The sequence below is a fragment of the Podarcis liolepis genome (genome assembly GCF_965112155.1).
Source record: "Podarcis liolepis genome assembly, chromosome: 10".
In the NCBI taxonomy this organism is placed as follows: Eukaryota; Metazoa; Chordata; class Lepidosauria; order Squamata; family Lacertidae; genus Podarcis; species Podarcis liolepis.
Genome location: NC_139562.1, coordinates 53,359,052 through 53,384,051, shown reverse-complemented (window position 1 = coordinate 53,384,051; position 25,000 = coordinate 53,359,052). Strand labels below are relative to the sequence as shown.

At 41.8% G+C, this 25,000-nt stretch overlaps 1 protein-coding gene and 1 long non-coding RNA gene across 27 annotated transcripts in view; one reads left to right on the top strand and one right to left on the bottom strand.

Annotated features, from left to right (window-relative positions):
• The window catches only part of LOC310687978, a 118,282-nt gene extending 93,696 nt beyond the window's left edge, over window positions 1-24,586 (top strand). The window contains exon 3 of the long non-coding RNA XR_014516704.1: window positions 21,862-24,586. This is a non-coding gene — a long non-coding RNA (uncharacterized lncRNA). The remainder of the gene's footprint in view (window positions 1-21,861) is intronic.
• The window catches only part of FOXP2 (forkhead box P2), a 361,843-nt gene continuing 359,111 nt past the window's right edge, over window positions 22,269-25,000 (bottom strand). For all 26 annotated transcript variants that reach the window (XR_014516587.1, XR_014516588.1, XR_014516590.1 and 23 more), the window contains one exon: window positions 22,269-25,000. This exon is cut by the window's right edge and continues 1,307 nt beyond it. The gene's annotated coding sequence lies outside the window, so the exon portion shown is untranslated.

The following is a 25,000-nucleotide window of genomic DNA, read 5'->3' as shown; positions in this document are numbered from 1 at the left end:
GGTTCAGGGCAGACTGTGTGGTTCACATAACTCTTTCCTCCAACAGAGTGGAATGGCTCAGGAGGAACTGCATCTGCCACCTGAAGTAGTCCCCTCACTCTGCCTAACGGTAGGGCCAGCCCTGGCTATGACAGAGAATCAGGCTCTGAGGCAGGGGTCTTATAAGATAAGATGACTGAATGACAAATCATGATGTAAGGCTTGTGGTACCAGCACAGGGTGTAAGATACAATCTTGGCTGCCAGGAGTTTAGATGTTAGAGATACATTACTCCGTCCTCCAAACCAGTGCCTTTTTATAAGCAAATTATCTTCCGAAAACTATTTGCAACCATCCATAGTCACTCCTAATAATAATAACCAGAGTTGTACTAACCAGTATTGCTCCATGATATCATTGCAGTTCAGTTCCAATTATGCTGCATTCTCAGAATGTTTATCTGAATCATGAGCAATTTGTTGACCATACCGTTCGACTTAAAAATAATAATCTCACTTTTAAAAAATGCCTGAAAAATTATCATAAGTAGGAAAAGTTTTATATATGAAGAAGAACACTAAGGCTATAACCCTATAATCATTTATCTGGATGTAAGCCCCACTGAACTCAGTGGGACTTACTTCTGAGTAGGCATTCATAGGATTTCACTACTAGTTATTTAATGCAATGCCAAAATCAGATTGTATGGGGAAAAGGGAAAGAAAAAGTTGCAAAATTTTGTGACTAGTTCATAGCAAAGATCAGTGTACAAGCAAAACAAAGGCAATTTTTTTGTCACTACCAGGACTTATACCTTGGCCTATTTTACATGTTTTTAGGGATAAAATTCACTGTACATCCAAAGTCAATGCCTGTTTGTTTTCACACTAACTTGAATGGAAGTTGACTTTCAGCATATAGTGTCCCAAACTTGGGTCTCCAGCTGTTGGACTACAACTCCCATCATCCCTAGCTAGCAGAACTAGTGATCAGGGATGATGGGAATTGTAGTCCAAAACCAGCTGGAGACCTAAATTAGAGAAACTCTGATCTCGTTATTATAATTAAACATAAGGCATTGTCAGTATCTTAAATGGAGGTTAGCAATGAAAGAGGCATTGCAGGGGATAAGAAGTCCATCTTTGTGTCTTATTAGTTGCTATCCCATGCAAAATCTTGTTTAAACAAAACGACAGGAGGTTTGCATGATAAAAATGATGGAGGAAAACAAAATCACAGGTGTTGATTTCACATTTAGCATACCTGCACCTGACAATCTTCTTCCTGACTCATTCTATGCCACCTCACAGTTTCAAGCATTGCACCTAGGAAAGCTGCCCACCCCACTCTCAAAACTCAACAGTCTGCACTGATGCTACAGATAGTATGTGAAGTGCCTGATGTTTCTGGAGAAAGTTAAAAGCCATATGAAATCTGCAAAGTGGAAAAATGTCACCTCCTCCAGAGCAGCTTGTTTCCTAATTTCAGAATGAGTCTGACATGTTTTGCACTCACTGCGATGTCACACCAGGCTGGAGAATTCAGAAGATATGGGCATGGTTTGGACAAGGCAACATGGTGGCAAGAGAACTTTCACAACAGATTATATTAAACCTCATAAGAAAGAAAGAAAGAAAGAAAGAAAGAAAGAAAGGCATTATCCTTGGAAGAGTAGAAAATTAATTTACTCCGTTTGTATGCAGCCAGCTGTGGCACTCTATTTTACAATGCATTTGATATATTACATCCTGAAATACTAGATACTGTGGTGATAGGTGTAAGATAGATAGGTGCATATTACAGTGTAATGGGTCACCATTAACAGAGTCGTTAACATAGAAGGAACACCCTATTAGTACAGGATTCAGTCAGCTACTGCCTGGAGAGGGCTAAACAGTATCATGAAGCTGACGCCCCAAGGTTCATACTAAGCTTTATATGCCAGAGTGCAGAGGATCTGCGAAAGACATCACCTGCAGATAACTAAAATATCGGAACTGCCAAAATGTGTTTGGCCACAGCAGGGACAGTTAGAACAGTGGCACAGGCAGAAAGAAGCCTGCACGTCCATATAGATATGTATATAGATAGATAGCATCATGTTGTTACAGAATACCTGGATGAAACTGAATGTTTGTTGGGCACTTTATGTAATAATAATGATTTCTCTAGCAACATCAGTGTACAGCCAGGGTAGTCAGCTGCTGTTGTACTACAACTCCCATCAGCTCCAGCCACCATTGCCAGTATTCAGGGATGATGGGAGCTGGAGTCCAATAGTCTGTAGGGCATCACATTCATTACCCCTGATCCAGGGTAACAAAACAGCCAGAAGAAAAAATGAATGAGAAGTAAGGCCAACAAAGAATAATGGGGAGAAAAGCATTTACACAGACTTAAACTTTGATAGATTATTATTGATAAATATAATAATGTTCATGCCACTTTGAAATACAGTGGTACTTCGGGTTACAGACACTTCAGGCTACAGACGCTTCAGGTTACAGACTCCACTAACCCAGAAATAGTACCTCGGGTTAAGAACTTTGCTTCAGAATGAGAACAGAAATTGTGCGGTGGCGGCGCAGCGGCAGCGGGAGGCCCCATTAGCTAAAGTGGTGCTTCAGGTTAAGAACAGTTTCAGGTTAAGAACGGACCTCCAGAACAAATTAAGTTCTTAACCCGAGGTACTACTGTACTAAATGTCCTCCCAAAGTGATTCACAATCAAAAGTTTTTAAATGAAGAATGCAATAAAACGCCACCATCATAAAAATTCCATCACTAAAATTTCACATAAATTAAGAGATTTGTAAAATCAGAAACTTAACAGAGCAACATTAATAACAAAACACCTTAGACATTGTTAACAATCAACCTAATACCATCAGATCTGAATAGTGGTCCAATATCTTTCCTCCCTCCCATATGAATACATATCATCCTCCAAGCCTCATGCTAACATTCTGTGCCTTCTGCTCAGAACAGCAATGTAGAGGTGCTGGGTGTGCACAAAGTTTTTATAGCTATTATGGTGTAGGTAAATAAAACAAGATCATGCATCACCACCTGATTTTGATGAACAAGTCAGAATACATAGATACCACAATGTAACAGCATTCTGGCTGGATTTAATGTGAACAGTAGGTCCCAAAATTGGGCAAAACCCATTGCATTTTTGCATATGTTCTCTTTGCAGTGCATCTCTGTGCATGTTTACTTGTAAGCATGCCCCACTGTGTTCAGTGGGAAAGATGACGGCAAGATGAAATTCCTTTTCAGCATTATTGCCGTGTGGCCCATTTGGAAATGGCAGCATTTATAGCAAAATATTCAAAAGTTAAAATGCAGCGTTGGTAGTTGTATTTCATGTGTGGACTGGGTTCTGTGCGTATTCATAGCAGGATTCTATGTGTATTTTATTCAGAAGTCTGACTGCATTCATTGAAGCTTACTGAAAGGTAGAGATACATAGGATTTCAACCAGTCTAGAGTACTAGGAAAGTTATAATTTTAGATGAACCAATCTCTGCAGTTGCCAAATACACTATCAATGCTGTCAAAGCTTACACCTCCATCCTCTTGCCGTGGTCCATTTACTGTGAAAGTTGAGCAGACAGAGTCTTTGCCTTGCTTTCCTCCAACACTTGATGAAGCATGTGATCCTCACCTGCCCTGAGCTTAATCAAGCTGAGTGGCCACACACCTCCTCCCAGACCTAACGAGTCTAATGATGTTCACCTGGTCAACTAGCAAAGTGGGCTATTTTCTCTTGCCTGCCTTGGTCTCCTGGAGTGCATTTCCTGCTGCTTCTGATGTCTCAGAGGCTGCCGTGGTCGCAGGGACAGGACCACCTCTGGTTTTGGTGGTGTGTCTACTTCCCCTGGCTCCTGTGAAGTGTCAGCTACCCCTTTGACGTCCTCTGATGTCCTGTGAGTACTTCCTACCGCCCCCACAGCCTCCCTTTCCTCTTCCCCATCGTCAGCTTTTCCTGGTGTGTGCCAATTGTGGCTCCACCCCTCACCAGGATCCCCTTTCCCTTCCTCGGTGTCCTGCCAGTTACAGTAATGTTTTAAGCATCAAAGGCACAATTTGAAGTACATAAATCCAATGTGAAAAGTTAATGGGAATTAGGATCCTAAGGGCTTAAAGTGGCTTTTCAAAATAGGATTGAGGGATGGCTTCTTGCAGTCTGGTTCTCTAAGTTGTAACAAAAACACATTGATCTGAAAGGGTTGCATGACAAGAACTGAGCGTTCTGTGGATTGGCCTATCGTTCACCTAGATAGGCTGCCAGATTTCTAGGAGTAATGATTCAAATTAGTTGTACAAAATATTTGTGTGTGTGTGAGTGAGGGACAGAGAGAGAGAGAGAGAGAGAGAGAGAGAGAGAGAGAGAGAGATGGGGCAACATATTTCTAAAACTAATCGTTGCTTCATTTTCGCGGTGAAATTCTATTTCCTGTTAATTTGCAAAGTGTAAAATATGAATTTGTAATTTCTGCAAGCATCATTTTGTCAGTAATGTGAGCAATTAACATTTCACACTGAACTAATAAAATCAGCTTAAATGATGATGATATATGATCCATTTATGTTCAACACTGAATTTACTTTACTAGAAGGAATTATAATGGTAAAAAGACTATATTTAAAGCAGTTATTTTCTATATAGGATTTATTTTACCATATCACAAAACTCTTGTGTTCCCAAAATTTTGGAGAGAAGGAGCAACAGAGCTTATACTTCGGGGCTGAGCATATTAATGTTGGTTATGTTATTTATAGACTTTTCCCAGACCAGGATTCAAAGTGCTGTGGGGGGGACATAACTGAGTGATAAGAGTGTGTGCTTTGTGTGCAGGTGGATGCCAGGTTCAATCCTTAGCATATGTAGTTGAAAAAGTAGTGGGGAACCACAGACCTGAAGGCCCCTCTCTCTGGCACTCAGGAATCTCTCCAGGCCACATCCTCACCCCAGACCACACTCCTTGCTAGCAATTCAACCGTGTTTATATGCCACTCAGTAACAAACTCCTCTGAGCAGCTTACAATAACAGTGGCAAAAATTTAAAATAAAACTTTAAATTCACCCTTTCAACTGCACAGGACCAGGCAGACGTTTTCTCTGGATTCCTCTCACTTTCTTACTCTGTTTGAATTTTTATTTGTTTGTTTTGCTGTGCCTTCATCACACAGACCCATTACTATGAACTGTCCAAATGCATGATAGTGTATCACTATCTGGGAAAGTGTGTTGAATGTGATTGGCCGACAGTGCATCTGACCAGAGAAAATACTACTGTGGCCAACCATAGAGCTACATAGAGGGTTTTTGTAGTAGGAAACAGTGCATGGTGGGAAATGCTTTTCTTGTGTGCACCCCACCTGCACCCTGCACAGGCAAATCAGAAGATACACCAGAAGAAGGCCCTAGGGTCCCATACTTCTGTGGCTCTTTACCCTGCCTAATGTTGCTTCGAAGTCACTTTCACTAAGCAATCACTTCCCATCTCATACCCATTTCAATACTCTGCTTAGCACTCCAGGAACTCTGGCTTGTGCTGTCTCCTCCTCTGCCTGTTCTCAGACACTTACACAGTGGTACCTTGGGTTACAGACGCTTCAGGTTACAGACTCCGCTAACCCAGAAATAGTGCTTCAAGTTAAGAACTTTGCTTCAGGATGAGAACAGAAATCGTGCTCCGGCGGCGCGGCGGCAGCAGGAGGCCCCATTAGCTAAAGTGGTGCTTCAGGTTCAGAACAGTTTCAGGTTAAGAACGGACCTCCGGAACGAATTAAGTACCGTACTTAACCCAAGGTACCACTGTACAGACTTCTGAGTGGGCTTCTCACCTGGGTTCTTTAGAACCTCCCCCTGCTCCATGTAGGTGTGTGCCCTTTGGCCAAAGGTCCATCTAGCAAACACTTTCTGCTCTGATTGGCAGCAGCTCTCCAAAGTTTTAAGTCTGTCTCAGCCGTGCTACTCAAGATAAGTCTTTTATTAGAGATTCAGGAATTCCACCTTGGACCTTGTGCATGCAAATCTCATGGCTCTGATGCCCTCCCCAAAATGCATTTCTCACTAGAGACAAAACCCTTGTTCCTCACCTAACAGGCAGAGGAAGGATCAGCACACCACCATGGAGCTGCAGCCCCCCCCCCATTTTATCCAGAGAGCTCCCTTGAGAACTGTGCATTAGCCTCCTTGCATCCAGACTGAGAATCCCAACCCTCAGCTAACACATGGGAAAATGCATTGCAAATTTCTGTGTACATTTAATGCTTTCTACACCAGGGATGGGGAACCACTGGCCCTGCAGATGTTACTGGACTGCAACTCCCATCTTCCTCGGTCATTGGCCATGCTGGCTGGGGCTGATGGGAGTTGTAACCCAAAAGCATCTGCAGGGCCAATGGTTCCCCATCCCTGCTTTACACATTTAAAAATATAATGAGTGGAAGTGACCAGGCGCGTGTGCTGCATCCCCAGTCTGAGGCTCATTGCACATGCCGGCTTCATTCCTTTTACTGCCTCGGGTTACTTACGTGGAAAAATGTAATTTCTGCGCCCACCTAGTGCCAAAACATCTAACTCTGCGTTTTGGTAGCAATTCCCACCAGGCCACTGTTTTAGCAGTCATGCTTAAATGACAGGTGTAGAGACATTTTGCTGTGAATTCCATCATAAATTGCTGCTTGAACTTTTGGCATCTGGTCTTGTGACTTTATAATCCCTATAGGAAGTGAGAGAAAGGTTCTGTCTGTGACCCCTTTGACCTTGTATAACTTTGTATTTTAGAAACAAAACCTTCCCCATCTGATGCTCTATGAAGATGTACCCACCAAGGGCCCCCGTAGACAACTTATATGAAGTTTTTTAACATCACATTATTTTAAAATATGGGTGAAGCAAAGAGAGAGGATATAATGCTTCTGACAACCAAAAGGAAGGTGGATTTTTTTTCTATATAAGAACTCAGAATGAATGAACACACACACACATGCTTCAGAAAGAAATATCAAGAAACTAAAGGGAGCAATAAAGACTGCGCTATGGAAATCAAATGTTCACAATGGATCATCCTACTTATATTTTGCTGTTTCCCTAAGACAACTTCAGCAACTAAATAGGGCCTTGCTCAAACGATAAGCAACCTATCTCATGCGAGACAAAAATGCATAGTTTTTTTATGGTTATCCAAGGGCAAAACTAGGCTTTGTTTCACCCAGGTCAAAGACCCAGTTTGGCACACACATACACACAGCCTGGGAGCCTCAATGGCACCCCTCTGGAGGCTTCACCTGGGGCAAAAAACTTGGCTAGTTTCCTCGTATCCATGGCTTTGGGTTATCAGCTTTATACATGGACATTCGTGCAGTGGCAGACCTTGGGGTCTCAAATTTCAGTGGTGCCCTGTGCAGTGCCAAAATTCGGTGCCCCACCTCTTCCACCCCATTCAAAATCACAGTTGTGGCATCCCCTGCGGCACCCCTTGGGCTCCACACCCAGTGTGACTCAATCCGCCTCTGATTCATGGCTGGTTTTGGTGTTAAGGGGGGGGGGTTGTTAAATGTACAGCTGTGCTTGCAGGGTTGTTGTGAGGCATGGATCCTGCCGTTAGTTGACGTCAACACTCCTGTGGTGCAATGGGTCAGTTTGCCTGGCTGTTAACCAGAAGGTTGGTGGTTCAAACCCACCCAGGAACAGCTGTGGACAGAATTCTTACATTGCAAGGGGTTGGACTAGGGTCTCTTCCAACTCTAGAATTCTATGATTCTATGAACATAGAGAATTTCTGCAACAGAAATGTCTCTTGCCAAACGAATTTGCTTTCAGTGATGCCACAAAGAAATGCTGGAAAGAACACCCTTTAGGAAATAAATTATAGGAAATGTTTAGGAAGAGCCAATCTCTAGATTATGGGGAAATCTTTAGTAATTAGGTGTGGTGTATGCATAAGGCAATCAATATTCTATGATATATAAACAGGCTAAGGAAATTAATACTCTGTATGTACGGAGTAATGAGATAGTATCAGGAGCTTGGCACACTCCTGTTCACCTTATTATAAAGGAAAGATAAAATAAAAATGCGGAAGGTGCAGCTGAGGGCAAGTGAAGTACTGCAGAGACGCAGAGATTGTAGTTATTCAAAAAGGTGGGGGAAACAAGATCTCTTCTCTGTGGAATAAAGAGCAGATTAAGAGAGCGCTGGGTTTTGAAGGCAATAGCAAAAACAGCTTTGAAGGCTATGTCTACAAGGCTGTTTGAACTAATGTCAACTACCACAGTGGGGCACAGACCTCAGCCATGGCACAATCAATTTATATGAATATGGGCTTTCTGGTAGATGATAAATACAGCCTAGAGCAAAATGGGGACAACGGAAAACTCATATTTAAACTACTCAAAATATACTGCCCCTTTGAAAGGATCTAGTTGTGCATCATATGCAAAGGCGTTCCTCCCCCAGGAGTGGAACAAATGATGGACCAGAAATGGTTTGAAATCAGGCCAGTTGGTTGAAATTTATTGGTTACAGGAACTATGTGGGGTTTTCCGGGCATGGGGCATGGATTGGTGATTGGAGAGCATGGCTGCTATCTGATATTCACCTCCTCCCCCTCGTATGCCTGTGGGGCCCCTCCAGGAAGGAGCTAGGGGAGGTCCTACCAGTTCCTTTCCACTAATGGTTTCTTTGGCTTCTAGCCACTGTGTGTTTTAAATATTAAGACTATCAGTCTAACTGTAGTACAGATTTGAAAACAACTGAGACACATTGTTGTAGAGGTGGTATCAAGAAACTGCCACCCCAGACCACATTCACGAACAATAAGGCTTGAATTTTGCCTGGCTTTTTGGCATTCCTCCATTTATATCGGCCACCCCTGTAACAGTAATTGTTACCTGTAACCCACTTTCCATCTGTAAGTTCGTGGTATCATCAATTTTTTCCAAATATTAAATATTTAGAATATGCTGAAATATTCAATGAAAAAGAAATGACATAGCCATCTTATTGTCAAAGAAAAATATTGGGCAAATTAACTGATAGCATCAGGGTATATTTAAAGTGCTAAGATTACCGGGGAGGTGGGGGGGGAGAGAAAGAATTGGATTAAAAAGAATTAGCATTCCCTCGTGCCGTGAGGTTTACAAGTACCGAAAGGGTGTGGAAGGAAGTCTGCAAGAAAGGTAGTGTGCCTGGACTGGAGCGAAAGTGATCATTTCAAAGTCCATGATGTGCATCTGCATCAGTAATGCTATACACCGTTACCTGAAAGTATGTCCCATTGAACTCAGTGGGGCTTACTTCTGAGCAAGCTTGCACAGAATTGCACTGGGGTGTGTGTGGAATCTTTCAAGTTGCATTGATCAGATTGAAAAGGAGATTCCGTTGGTTTTGTTGTTGTTGTTTAGTCGTTTAGTCGTGTCCGACTCTTCGTGACCCCATGGACCAGAGCACGCCAGGCACTCCTGTCTTCCACTGCCTCCAGCAGTTTGGTCAAACTCATGCTGGTAGCTTCGAGAACACTCTCCAATCATCTTGTCCTCTGTCGTCCTCTTCTCCTTGTGCCCTCCATCTTTCCCATCATCAGGGTCTTTTCCAGGGAGTCTTCTCTTCTCACGAGGTGGCCAAAGTATTGGAGCCTCAGCTTCAGGATCTGTCCTTCCAGTGAGCACTCAGGGCTGATTTCCTTCGGAATGGATAGGTTGGATCTTCTTGCAGTCCATGGGACTCTCAAGAGTCTTCTCCAGCACCTTAATTCAAAAGATTCAGTTGGTAGTAAACCATAAGAACATAGGAGAAGCCTCGTTATACTGACCCAGACCATTAGTCCATCTAACTCAAAACTGTTTACATTGACTGGCAGCAGCTCTCCAGGGTTTTGGACAAGGATCTCTCCATGCCTGATCTGCAGATTCTGGGGATTGGTTACTGGGACCTTCTGCAGGCAAAGCAGATGTCCTACCACTGAGCTATAAACCTTTCCCAAGTAATTATCTTATTTGTGCCTGGTTTACTAGGAAATAATTTGTTTGCCATGTGCGCACTAGGAAAACTGTTGTCTTCCCATTGTGTATATCCTGTAAAAGAGAAACACACTCGCACACATACACATAAGGTGTACATCCTATGAAACAGACACACATGATCTACATACATTGGAAAGAACATTTTCTCCCCTACAATATTTTATGAATTACCCTGACAGTAGTGGCCACTGTCCATCCCCTGCCCCATCTTTCAAACTTAGCACACGCATGGCATTTTAAAAATCTTAAGGATGATCATGATAGTTCATGTGTGTATAGAGTAGGTACTGAGGGCCCAAGGCATTTAGGGCTTGACAGGCCATTATAAAAGGAATTAATAGATCTTAACAAACGGCAGATGGTAAATGGTTAGAAAACAAGAGCAATATATCCCAGGGAATAGCAAAACTTCCACTGAATACCTCTTGGTCCCAGGCTGACAGCTTTCAGCTCGCTTTGTCAGTAGGCATTCACTTGTTAAAAAAAGAATAATAGTAATCAATTTATGTTTTTCTAAGCGAAAAGAGAGAGTTTGCATTTACCAGCTTTTCTGCAACTTGCCAATTCTCTGCTGACAAATGGTTTCATAGACCAAACCCATCTTTGCTATTAAGCACTAAAAGGAGCCTCCGAGAGTCTCAAAGCTGTTAAGTTACGGGAAAGACTAATTCCTGCATTAGTCGGTCGCAGGTGATGATTGGACAGATAGTCTAGGAGCACTTTGGTGAAGACAAATGAAACTCTGATGGCTATGTGATCAGACATCATACTCTTTCTGCTTGGTTAGTTAACATGCTATTTCCAGTGCATAAATCCTACATGGTACTCTTGAACATGCACTAAGAATATGTACCACTTACACTGCCATATCTTCACTCCTCTTATGGCCCAGATTGTTGACTGTAAACAGCATGGCCCGCACCATAAGTGAAAGATTAGCAAAATATTAAGTACAAAATGCATCTGGGTAGGAAAAATTGCTATACGGGAGAAAAACCATGGCAATAGTTTTTGATCCATTCACCAATTCCCAAACTGTGGAGCAGCCCTTGTCCCAGAATATTAGGGCACAATTGGTGGTGTGGATGATCATACTTAGGCCTAAATTTCTAGTCAATACAAGAACCTAGACCTGAACCATGTGCATGAGTACTCAAGAAAACAGTGGTTCTGAGATACAGTGGTACCTCGCTTTACGAACTTAATCCGTTCTGGAAGTCCTTTCTTAAACCAAAAACCATTCTTAAACCGAGGTGCAAACGTCTGGTTCAATGGCTCATTCTCCAGGTTCAATGGCTTCCAGGAAAAGTTTCTCCTGTCCTTCCTACAAGTTCCAAATTGTGTTCCAAATGCAATACTATTTTTAGAAACAGAGGAATGTCCTCTATCAACTAAAGCATGGTGGGCGGCCCTGAGATACTGGCTCAAGATCTCAGTCTTTGGCCTAGGGAAGGGGTTACTTCCATACCTAAACAACGAGGAGTTTACCAGTTCATTGATGAAAATTATGGTTAGAAAAGCCACTTCGATTGGTATGCCACCTTCTCTTCTGTACCATTTGGGCTATGATACCGCCCTTGAATCTCTGACGCAAAGGCTCTGGGACATATCACATAGTCGTCTCCGATCTCAATCTCATGTTATCTGTGGCCCATTAGCAGTAGGAATTCACCATGGGTTCGATTTTCAGACACCTGCATATCTTTTCTAAGATTTGTCTGTACCAACATATTGACATCTTTTCACCAAAGCCAGATTAAATGTATTCCCATCAGAAGTGTTAAATGGCAGACTGAGAGGTATCCCTTATCAAAATAGGATCTGTGTGTGTTCTCAGGACATCGACTACACGAGGCATATGTTATTGGCATTGCGGACAATATGATCAAGCTAGAGAACTATTGATTAAATCACTATTGGCAAATTGGCTGGGTCAAACTGAAGCCTACTATACCAAATATCTTTGACAAGTCCAATGATATCACAGTGGCCGTGGCAAAGTTTATTTCAGTAGTCATATGAATCAAAGATCAACATACCCATGACTAAACAAATAACACTTCGGTCTCCCTTCCCTGGGGGGTTGTCTATAGGAATCTGTATTTTATTCTGAATCCATGTTATGGGTCGTTGGACCGCAATGAAGATTATTATATTAAACCGAGGCACGCTTTCCCTAATGAGGCCTCCTGCTGCTTGTGCCCTTCCACCATTTGGGTTCCGTTCTTAGACCGGGGCAAAGTTCTCAAACCAAGGCACTATTTCTGGTTTTGCGGAGTTTGTAAACCAAATCGTTCTTAAACCAGACTGTTCTTAAACCGAGGTACCACCGTACACAGAATGCATTTCTTTTACCAATGAATGACCCCAAGCAGCTGTGATCAGGAAGTAGGTGCTACCGAGGAGGCATTCCAGGCCTCTGATTTTAGAAATTAAACACTAGAAGGAGCAGGTGTTGTCAGAGATTCAAAATTCAATTCAAAATTGGGTTGTATTCAAACAAGGGCTAAAGTAACCTGTTCGATTAGGGGGGGGAAAAAAGGATTCACATTTGTGCAACAGAAATTTTATCCCATATACCCCCTAAATTTGTTGTGGGGGCTCTTCCAACCTTCCAGGGCAGATTTAGGGAGGGTGTGGGGGAACTTGCAAGGGGTTTGCAGCGGGAATTCTGCTATGCAAGTGTAAATCCTTTCTCTAATGGAAAGAGTGCATTGGATACAGTAGAACTCTTCTCTACTGTAGTCAATGAAATGTTGGAGATGTATTAGCTATGCATCAGACTAGTGCTAAAGAATATTAACTGGAAAATACAGCCATAGCTGTCAAGTGTCCCTTATTGTCCCGCTGCTGTCCCTTATTGATAGATTTCCCTTAAATGATGTCCCTTAAATTTCAAAGGAAGCAGCTCCTCTCCCTCCCTCCCTCCCTGCCAGCCAGGGAGGAGGGAGGCTCCAACTGTGTTGCTTGGCTGTGTTGCTCACCCAATAAGAAGTCTAAGAACGACTGGGGGGTGGAGCTTGCATGCCTTGTGTGTGGCTAGTTAATGCAAGCTGAGGGGGTTTTTGAATGCTGGACGCCATTTTGTTGCACGTGCTGCTGCAAACTTTGCAGTGCAAAGCCAGGCCGGGGAGCCATCTTAAGTTGAGGCTGCATAGGCCTTGTGATGCATGTGATTCAGATTCTATTCAGTTGAACTTCTGGTTACAAAGTTGGTTGGACAGTGTTCTCGAAGCTACCAGCATGAGTTTGACCAGACTGCAGGAGGACAGGAAGACTGGAGTGCCTGGAACAGGTGAGGCTGCAGGTCCCTTATTTTCAAGGCTGCTGGTCCCTTATTTTCAAATCTGTAAGTTGACAGCTATGAATACAGTTCCACTGGCATGGGTGGCTCAGGGCTGGTTCACACACAGCCTCGTTATCTATGCTTTGCACCATGGTGTGCTGTAGGAAGAAACCTTGGACTTCAGCATATACAGTACTGGGCATCCTTTTTGTGTGAGCTGGGCATTACATGTGTATTGCTTTATTTATTTCTTCGTTAACAGTATTCATAGGTCAGCCTATGACACAGGTCTCAGGGCAGCTCAGAACAAGAAATAAAGCAATTTAAAACTCAATAACAATATAACAAATAACAAAAGCATAGTGCAACATAAAAGCAGAGGCCACAGAGAGTCAAAGCTGTTTAAAGCTAAAAACGGATTACAAAACTTGGGAAAATGAAAAGGTCTTAGTCTGGTTCTGAAATGGTACCAAGTGAGCATCTATGGGGAGTGCATCCCATAGCCAAAATGCCACCACCAAAAAAATCCCTCCCATAGCTATCTGTCAAACCTCACTCAGTGAGGGCACCTACAGAAGGGCCTCTGAAGAAGGCCTCAAAGTCCAGGCACATTTGTTTATGAGTAGGCCTTGCTCACACAATTGCGAGTACAGCCCACCCATGTATGAATGCACAATCACATGGGCTTTGGTCTAAATGCAAGAAATTCAATGTTTCTTGCACTGGTCACAGTCGAGGATGCTGAAGCTGAGTGCACATATTACCCCAAACCATACAAGACTGAAGAGGCACCTCAGCGATATTGTAATAAATCCCTTGGGTACACCTCTTGGATCATGCAGTTCTGTTGTTTTGTGAGGCAAAATGTCTTGGGTTGGTCCCGCATCCCTCTGCATTTTTGCTAGAGCAGGAATGAAGAATGTGTGGCTCTCCAAATTTTTGTTATCCCAGCCCATTCACCATGCTAGTTAGGGCTGGTGGGAGCTGAACCCTAACAACATCTGGAGGGGGACGCTGTTCCCAGCCCTGCTGTAAATGATGCAGCCAGTCCCTCTTGTTGCATTGAGAAAAAGCTCAGATGTGTTGAATACCTCCTTCAAAGAAACTTCAATCTCTTTTCTTCCAACCGGTATGTCATCAGTTCCTTGCTCCAGAGTCAGTATTTTCTTCCTCAAAATTTCATTTTCTCTGACATGTCCTTAGGAAGAGAGAAATAGCCATCACAAAATAGATGTGACTTTTTCAGCTTCCTTATAAATGAAATTTCTTCCACTTGATGAACTCGGCCTCAGCCCATTTAATTAACTAGGTCTTAATGTCCACATTTGTCTCAAGGTGCCACTTACTATTTCTTCCTCTTCTGCCCTCCCTTTACCTTAGAGACCTGATGCCTCCACACTGCTTCACACAGACACTGGACAAGAGGCAGCTCATCTCTAGATACAATATTATATTTTCATTCCCTCTCTTTCCCAAGTTCAGAGGTGAGGGTGGAACTTTATGTAGCCCAAATGGTGCCACCCATTCATGAAAGAGAGGTCAGCAGGCTTGGGGGAGCCCCTCAGATTGCAGAACTACAGAAGGTATTTGGGGAAGGATGGAGGGAACCACCAAAACAGTCCACTGAGGACCAGAAATGGGAAAGAAATTCAATTCCACTTGCATGTGAACCTAAATGTAGCTATCTCTTGAAATTTGCACTTATCAGGATTTTGCAGTTTTGTTATCCAACCAAAAAACATGCCCAACATGTGTATATTAGGCTAAAACTTGCATAAAAATATATTTTAGTGAAAATTACATATAACAATGCATTATATTTGGGGGAAGTTGTAAAAATTTTAATGCATTTTTTTTGTATGCCATTTTACCTAAGAGAAATGCTCCCTAAAATTCTGGTGAATATTCCTAAGTGTTTGTGGTCTTTTTTTAAAATGTAAATTAATGCAGAAATGGGACAAACTGAAGATTGGAAAAATGAGAAACAGAGGAAGTGAAATTTATTGATTAGTCCATCCTAATGTATTTGGAATATTAACAGACTGGGATGTATATATATATGCAAGAAAAGGGTGTTAGGGGGAATGCAATGGGGTATCCTGGAGGCAGACATGGAGCAGGAGTGCTCCTCACCAGCATTGTGCTGCAGGCCCCACTTATTAAATCTATTGCTTCCTTCTTTTTGATTCATTTAATAAGCACCCTGCCCATTTTGAGGGCCCAGGAAAGTCTTGTCTGTAAACAGCTTCATCCAGCTTAATTACACCCAGGTATTGGGCTACAGTGTTGACTCATGTGTTGATATAATACTTTGGTAATCCCTAAAAATCATATTATCAGGGAAAAAATTGCTTGTCTTGTAATATATAAAAAGTGAGATTAATCAAATATCAGAGACACTAGAACAGGTCCTCAGGAGGATACATCTGCAGCACAAACAGTACACTGACTTGCAGTTGAATACTCTCGGTACAAACAGTTGCATTAATGTGGAATTACTGTGGAATTAAAATTAACGCAGACAGGATATGAAATCTCACAGCATCTGTATTTCAGTCAAGATGTTAAAGGCAGTAAGATTTGCAAATGCGTCATAGTAGAACTATATATGATGGGTGTAGCTATATATGATGGGAGTAATAAGATGGTTTCACAGAGATAGCCACAGAACAGATAAAAAAATAAGAAGAGCTCTGCTGGATCAGGCCCTTGGCCCATCTAATCCAGCCTCCTGCACTCACAGTGGCCAACAGCCTGTAGGAGATCTGCAGGCAGGACTGAAGCCCAAGAGAACATTCCCCTGCTGCCATTTCCAGAAACTGGCATTCAGAAGCATTACTGGAGACACAACATGGCCACTGATAGCCTTATACTCTATGAATTTTCCTAATCCTTTTTAAAAGCTATCCAAGTTGGTGGCCATCACTGCTTTTTTCTGTCCTAAATCTTCCTGCAGAAACAAAGAAAAACATGCATGAGACTCTTAATCGGGGTCGTGAGTTTGAGCTCTACGTTGGGCAAAAAGATTCCTCCATTGTGCCCACCCACGCTAGTTGTTCTGGAAGTGGCACTGGAAATTTGAGACACTTGGTGCTGATACTTTCCATATTCTTCTAATTCCTTCTACTTATTAAAGTCTTTAGTTTATGCTTTTCCTTCATTAACGACATCTAGTTGACTCCCTAGAATTTCAAAGTCACTTTGATATGTATACCAGCTTGATAGAATGATTTAGCAATTACATATTGGTTATTGACAAACGGGTCATTATTTCAGATGTGCCAGGAGTTGCCATCTGGAGGCAAGTTTTGATACGGGAAGTTTAATTCTTGATACTTCAAGTAGTCATGTGAGAAGGCTTTCATGTTGTTGTTGATTCAGTTGTACTTCTTGGAGTAAAACAGATTTATGTATTTTCTGAAGTGTGGTAATAAATATCTGAACAGGCACTGGCAGAATTCCAGCACATTTGCTTTTAGGGCAGGGAAGTGTGTTCCGTCTACCACCATAACACTTGGTACCTCTTACAGATAGGTAGCCGTGTTGGTCTGGCATAGTCAAAATAAAAAAATTCCTTCCAGTAGCACCTTAAAGACCAACTAAGTTAGTTCTTGGTATGAGCTTTCGTGTGCATGGTATCTGAAGAAGTGTGCATGCACACGAAAGCTCATACCAAGAACTAACTTAGTTGGTCTTTAAGGTGCTACTGGAAGGAATTTTTTTACTTGGTACCTCTGTTTACCATTCTTCATAGACAAGGGCTGCAAAGATTTTCTTCCCATTTCTGGGTCCTGCATTCCCCCTTCCTTGGTAGTGAAAGGTATATGAAAGACCCAGTTCACACTTTCTGGCAACACAGCGAAAATACAACCTTCATTTTTTGTTTAGAAAGCAATTTTTGATATAATGTCTTTCATCTAGTCCAGCCCTGGGTAGCAACATGGTGCCCTTCAAATGTTGTTGGATTATAATTCCAGTCAGCCTGAACCATTAAGCATGCTGACCTGGGTCCAACAACATTTAGAGACCACCATGTTGGCTATGTGAGCTAATCTGTGAGAGCCAGTGTGGTGTAGTGGTTAAGAGCGGTAGTCTCGTAATCTGGGGAACCGGGTTCGCGTCTCCGCTCCTCCACATGCAGCTGCTGGGTGACCTTGGGCCAGTCACACTTCTTTGAAGTCTCTCAGCCCCACTCACCTCACAGAGTGTTTGTTGTGGGGGAGGAAGGGAAAGGAGAATGTTAGCCGCTTTGAGACTCCTTAAAGGGAGTGAAAGGCGGGGTATCAAATCCAAACTCTTCTTCTTCATCATCTGATTTCACTAGATTTGAATCATCTCTCTCTGTAAATCTATTCATCATCCAGCATATCTATTCACCTCCCCCTCTTGAAATTCTATGCTGGCCTGAGTGCAAGAGATATTTCTAGGAAGAACCTGCAGTTGGGGTTACCTGTGGAGGTGCCAACAACTGGCCATGCACCTGAGGAAATGCAGACTTCAGTGCCCAGCATCAGCCAACAGCTGACCAATCATTCACACATTGTTGGCATTTGAAACTTTAAGGTGTAACTGGCGAATGTATGTGGTGCGTTGCTTGCTGCTGATTCACTGATCCTTTGCTTCGGGCTGATCCTGCATCTTGTTATGAGCTACTTACATCTACTGTGGCCTAACACCCGTTCTGCAAGTCAAGTTGGTAGAAGTTTGATAGCCAGCCTGAATAGCTTCCTAGCTCTTGACTGCTTTCCAGTTGTAGTCCCTTATCTGTAAACCTTGCTCTAAAACATGCACTCAGTTACTGAGTTGAGAATGAACTATACAGGGAGAGGAATGTTTGTTGACTTGAACATTTTGAGAGGCATATATAAGGGTTTGAGGTGGGGCTGCGCAGAAAAAAGGAATATATGTTAGTCATGTATTGTAGAGTATTTTCCCTATGTCTAGTATCACCAGAACATTGGCATGTCTCTCTGTAACAATTTTTTTCATATAGACAAGCCATTAATACTTTCTTTTGTAGCTCACCCCTTCCACCTTCCCTTTATTCTGAATTAAATTATGAGGTTTCCAAATAGTTGACAATTGCTCTAACAATATGGTTTAATTTGCCACGTGACACAACACATGCCCATTCTGGATGCATTCTGATGGCAAGTGCTTGCCCTGTTGCGCCTTGGACCAGCAGTTCCCTGCAATGAGCACGTGGAATGTGAGCGCAATATGTCTGTAACCAGCTACTGCTTTGCAACGGCAGCCTGTATATACTCTGCAGGTCAAAGTTTAGACACTTATCCGTGGAGTGATACCCACTGGCAGTGTTTACAAGCAGAGGTTTCTTATTTTTGGCATCGGATACTCTTCAAGAAATTAAAATAAGCCATAGACTAAGGGCTGGTTCACACTGTGTACTTTGTTTCAGTGCAATCCTTTCCTCCCTAGGACATCTTTTTCAAAAGAATGAGCCAGGCTCTTTTCCAATACAAGTTCTGTTTCCCAGGGACAAGTGCTGTGCTTGTGGCAGCTTAAAAACAGATGTGTCCCTATGATGCAAGAGCTGCTGCTCAGAAACAGAGGCTGCATCTGCAGAGATCTCAGTTCATCATTTACATGTTCCATCTGTATCAATGCAGTGACAGGGGTACGTAAAAGAGGAGTGTGGAGACAAAATTGACAGTGTGAGCTGACCCTTCAAGACACTCTACTTAGTCAACTTGTGCACAGTGCTGTTGCAGATGTTATAAACAGAACGGAGATGTGATGTGCAAAGATAATCGGCGGGGAGAGCATTTAAACAGAAAGTAGTCTTACAAACAAGTGTTTGTGAAGCACTAATTACTGTCTAATGAATGGCTACTTCATCAACACTACAGCACTTGATTTGTTTGCACAAAGTTTTCAGGGAGGTTATATAGCACCAGCTATTTGTTGAGCATTTATTCAGATTTGCTTGTCTGTAAGTTATGTGATATCAGGTCAAGCAGTTGCAATCCCACACTTTCTAGCGTCTTTCCCTATTATTCCTCTTACTGGAGAAGTAGTGAGGATGTGGCACATCAGTACCAAGCCTGCTTCAATTATGCAATCTGAAATTGTTGTTATTTGCTTAAATCCCATTTGGAAAACAACAACAGCCCAGAAACACATTTTCTCGAGGTTGTTGTTTCAGTACCTCCAAACAAGAAGTTTTCCTTCTGTATTTATTTCCTGCTCACTATGTTAGGTCACTCATCTAGGTCATTAATTGCTTGTGCCAAGTTCTGAAAGCCACCAGATTCCAGCTAACCACACTGCTTCAATTTCATCTGATTAATCCCATTAAAATCAGTGGGACTAATTCACTTTAAATGGAAGCACTTCAGCTGAACAGGGCTATGGGTCCATCGTTTTATGCAAAGATTATTATTGAATCTTTTTGACAAGGAAATTGATTTCTATTTCAGACTGAGACTTGGAAATGACTCTCAAGGATTTAGTAGTTGCTTGTGGAGGATTTGTATCTATATCCATAACTATTGCGGGGAGACAATAGACCATAGGCAAATGTGTTTTTATTAAAGTTGGGAGATTGCAGTCCAATAGTGCTTTCTTGGGATGGATGCAATAAAAATACTGGACACTAACCTGATGAATACCTTATTTTCCTACCTCACATCCTTGAGGTCCCAAGTGCCTTCAGAGCTCCAGCACGTCTCTTATGTTCATAACCACTTGGTGAGCCACAATCCTTGCAAGGTTTTGGCTCTTCTCATCAGCAGGCTTAATCTTGGTGTTTATACTCCTAGCACTTAACCTGCCACCAACTTTACAAACATCCAACCTCTCTTATCACCTTTCCTCCCACCTTGGTACTGTTTGCCACCCTCTTTTATTCAGTTGTAGGCCTTTTCTCTTATTCCTTCAGTATCTTCCTACCATCTCTGGTTACCTTCACTTGGTTTTACCTGTTCACTACCTGCATCTCTGCTTGTTCACTCTCCTCCTCTGTTTCGCATACAAACACTCACTCTCTTTTCTGGATGGCTGGGACCCACCCCTGAGGTGTCTCATGCCCTGCATTTATCTTCTCTCAGGCTGAGCAGCACTGTGTCCTCAGCATGCTGTCCCCACAAAATTATTTCTGGTCCAACAGATTCACTTTCCGGTCAGAATGCCAGCACCTCAGTGGAAGCTTCCCTGTTCTCTTTGTACAGTGATGATAACACTTCTAAATGTAATAAATTAATCACAGCTCTGTGCACTTATGGTAGAAAGAAACCACTCACTGGTTCGTGCCCCACATCTTAAATTTCAAGGGTTTAAAAGCATTCTGATATGGGACAGAGATTGAAATGCATACAAGGCCTCCATCTTCACCCACACCAATGCCGATCCCAAGAATCCCACTGCCATTGCACCTAAAGCAGCATCAGCCATAGGGGACAGGGAGACTTGGAGTTGTGATTGCATGCTGTGCCAAAATTGTGGGGGGAAGGTGCATGTGGGCTATTGTAAGTCTGCCCCACCTGCTCTGTGGCCCCTTCGTTCTGCAAGCTTCCAACCCACCTGCGTTGGCAGATTGCTTTTTGAGACTAGGAATTTTTGGCTTCTTCACTGATGGGCCTTGCTGGCAGGATCCCACCCCCACCCCCACCACTGATTTGATGATGGGTGTAGTTAGCAGGGGTAGCCCTTAAATAGGTTGAATGCCACACTGGCAGGGTGGTGCAGGGAGTTATCAGGTGGTTATAGTGTTTGTTGATCACTCTTAGGGGTGAAGGGTGTAGTCCCGATACTTGCCCTCAGGGCTATGGGATTTGCTGGCACCTGGGACCAACCTATAACAGCTGCCTGGAGTTGTGGGGCTGGAAAAGAAGGGCCTCTCTACTCACCTGAAAGTGTGTGGATTAAGAGAAGAGCTTGTGGATATGCTACACCTCAAGCTTGGCAGGCTTGGCTCACCTACTGCTTTTTTACAGTTAGATCCTGCCCCTTGCTCCCCCCACTGTGGATCAGTTGGTGCTACCATAAATAAATGTGGACCAGTTCACCAAGCTTTTGTGGCTTGCCTCCTTATTTCCCTGTCATCACAATCACTACTTGTATTTAGAGTTTAGCTGGCTAGGGCAGCATACCCTATAGATATGCCATAAAACAAAAACAAAGTCAACTTAGGAACAACACACAACTTGGTCCAAGAAAGAAATCATTGTCATGGTCACACAACATATATGTGGGAGATTAAGCACAGGTGGTGGCCATGATCCAGAAATCCTGCTCTAGTGCAGCTATTTTGCTTCTTACAAGCAGCTCCTCTGTGTACTTTGTGCAAGAGAAAATCTGTTCCACATGTGGAAACAAGCATATTGTGCAGACAAGAAGTTCCATTAGCAGTCTTCTGCATTGCAGCCAATATTTATATCTTTGGGTCATTGCAGACTTTACTCAAGAGTCAAGCCTTGGTTTGCTACTACATTTATCAGGGAACTGGAGCCAATCATGGCTTCCTGACAAAGTATACCTGTATAACTTGAGATTTCGCAAGCCCATGTTTCTCACCTTCAGACTTTCAATTTTTAGTTATACTGAAAATGTGGATACCTGAAAATTTTGTAAGAGAAAGGACCAACTGGTTTTGTGACTACTGCTCTCGGAATAAAAAGCATACAAGAAGCTGAATGGTGAGCATTTCCCCACATTGCATCCTTTTAATAGGCAAGGCAGAGCATGTTATGTGTACATCAGGGAAAGGAGTAAATATGAGCCTAAAAAGCCCCATGTAGTATTAATAAAGCAGATAGGTTTTCTGCTAACTTGTCTGTTAGTCTTGCTTTCAGAGCCCTTGGGGTACCTACAAACACCTCTGTAACAAATCTGTCAAATATTACATAACTCCTAAATAAACACATAGGAACTGATGAGCTCGCAGGGTGGAAGAATGAACTTCCAAGGAGAAAAAAAATTAAAAAATAAAACCTTGTGGGTTATAAATGGGTCAAAAAGAATTAGACATTTTATTTATACACCAGAAACTTAAGCAAGTGAATGAAATGGTTTCATTTACATTTTTTACATCCAGCAGCAGTGAAAACACTGTTTACATTAATACTATAGTAAAATTTACATCTTTTGTTTGTTTGTTAAATATGCCTGATTTTTATGGACAAAACCCATTCCGATTTGAACTCTTGAAGTAACAAGGGTGAAAGTGTGCTTTATAAGCAGTAATAACACTAGCTTTCCAAAAATGTACACTAGTATTGGAATGTGTAGTCTAAATCCTGAAGTAAATTCTCCAAAATGTGAATGCCCAATTTGAGGAATCTGAGTAAAACAGACTATGGGAGCTTGCGACTGATTCTGACCGGGGACATTAAAGTCCACCCTGGTTTATCTTTTAAAGTATAGCTCAGTTGCTCTGTTCCTAGCTGGCTATGCTTCGATTCCCTAATCACAAAGAAATGCATTCTTATGAAGTTAAGCAGCTGTAGACACAGAATGCTGATGATCACTTCCCCATCTCTGAGTTATCCAAAGAAAACCCAGTTAGTGGTAATTCTACCTAATGCTTGTAACATTCACATGAAATTTTAATTGATTTTCAAACAGTACAACTGTGCCATGAATTCAACCACACAGAATATAAGCCTTAAGCCCACTAGGTTTAAGCAATTGTGTCTTTGTAGACTAAAACTATGTAAAATAAAATCTGATAACTCCCTGGTGTTAGAGGTAGACAGTTTTCTTTCAAATCCTAGGTTTGGTCCTTTATTTTATTCAGCAGTGAGAGCCATGAATACAGAACGAACAACAGCTGTTACAATTCTCAACCATGACTTCTAACGTCAGAGAATTCAAGGTATGAACACAGTACACAGTAATGAAAAGTATCAAAAATTAGTTTACCTCAAAAAAGATAAATAAAACAGGTATATTCCACCAATACATAAACAAATGTTTGTGCTACAGTTAAAATTTGCTGTATACAAAAGATCATAGTCCCCATTATCAGCTTATGATAGAAGCAAGAATACATGAGCCATTTAAATTGTCAGACATTATGCTTTATAAGGTATGCACAGAAGTTCAAGCAATAAATACATACATTAGTTCAAAGCCTTACAATAGCTACGCAAAGCAGATGCAGAAAAAGCAGGTTTGCTATTACTAGCAAGCAATGATATCAGAGTAAAAATTCATGAAATGCATTAAAGCAACATTTTTCTTAGAAAAAGTCTGGTCATTTATGGGTCCACCAACATTTTTACATAATATGCACAATTATCAAAATACAGACCAAGCATCTCAGAAAACTCCAAAAAACCTAAAGTCTATTTTTCAAAGCAATTGCAGTTTTGGAGGTTTTTCTGGTATAATGTGCAAGCAGCTATTTTTTTCATTAAATTGTATTTATATAAAACCCATGCAAAACTCTACAGGTATATGCATTCTGTGGCTGAGACTTCCTTTCAAAAAGGTTTGTAACTGAGGTATGCATACTTTAGCATTGTAGTCTTAGGCCACCACCTTGATGGTCCAATTATCACATTTACTTCCAGTCCATCAAAGTCTTTTGAACATACGCTTGAAAGAAACATTAGTTCCTTTCAGGTCATCCCCACATTAGGGATCCTAGGTGACTGGAAAAACAACAACCCCATCATTCACATGGTAAATCTTTCTTTTGATGTAATTACTATAAACCTTCTGTTATCATGACCCAAAGACAAACATAATGAAAAGTAGCAGTTACTGTGACTTTCTCTCACAATTCATGCAATCTGCCATAATTGTTCTAATTTCTTTTTGTTTGTTTTTTTGTTTTCTTTTGCAGAGGTAGAAGCTTTCAGAAAGCCTTTTGGGTAAGTGGGAAAACCCTTTCGAAAGCCATTTTGTCCTTTTATTTGGCGTGATAGATGACTGCGTTTTTCTTTAAGTCTATTTGCTGATTTCAGCAAAGAACACAATGAGCTTAGTTTGCAAGACCCAGGCCCATCACATGGAACTGGTACCTATGCTAAGCTCCAGCAGTCACCTTCTGTGGAAAAAACTGTTTGTAAAGCAATAACCATAATCAGGTTATGAGGTCCCTTGGTTGGGGGGGAAAGTATTATCAAGACTTGGCACAGCACATGAAAAGCAACACGTAAAGTTTCTAGGATTCAAGCAAACATCAGACTATGCTATTTTTAACTACACCATTAATGTATTGTCGTATTTTTGGGTTTGGAGTTGTCAAAAGAGAAAGGAGAGAAAGAGAGAGAGAGAGAGAGAGAGAGAGAGAGAGAGAGAAAGAAAGAAAGAGCATTCCAACAATTTGGCCTGTGCAAGTCTTCCAAAGGGAGTGTATTGTTAGTGTTAGTATCCCGTATAAACAGAGGCAGAATCATATGTAACTTTGGTTTGACTGAAAATAAATACCATGGACTACAATTGCTATAATCTTTGCTTTCAGTGTAAAAACTCACCTAGATTACTTTAAATCAATATGAAATTAATTTTTGGCTTTACTAGACCTTTTTATGTTTGGTTCCTACTTTTTTGTCATTATAACTTAAGACTATAAAAAATAGCACACAACGAAGATTAAGACCGTACAAGACTTATTCTAACAACATGTATTCACCACAGGGGAGGGGGGAAACCGGTCTGAAAGGGGAGGGAACATAATTAAAAAAACATATTTTACATAACAATATGCAATCTGCATTTGCATCAA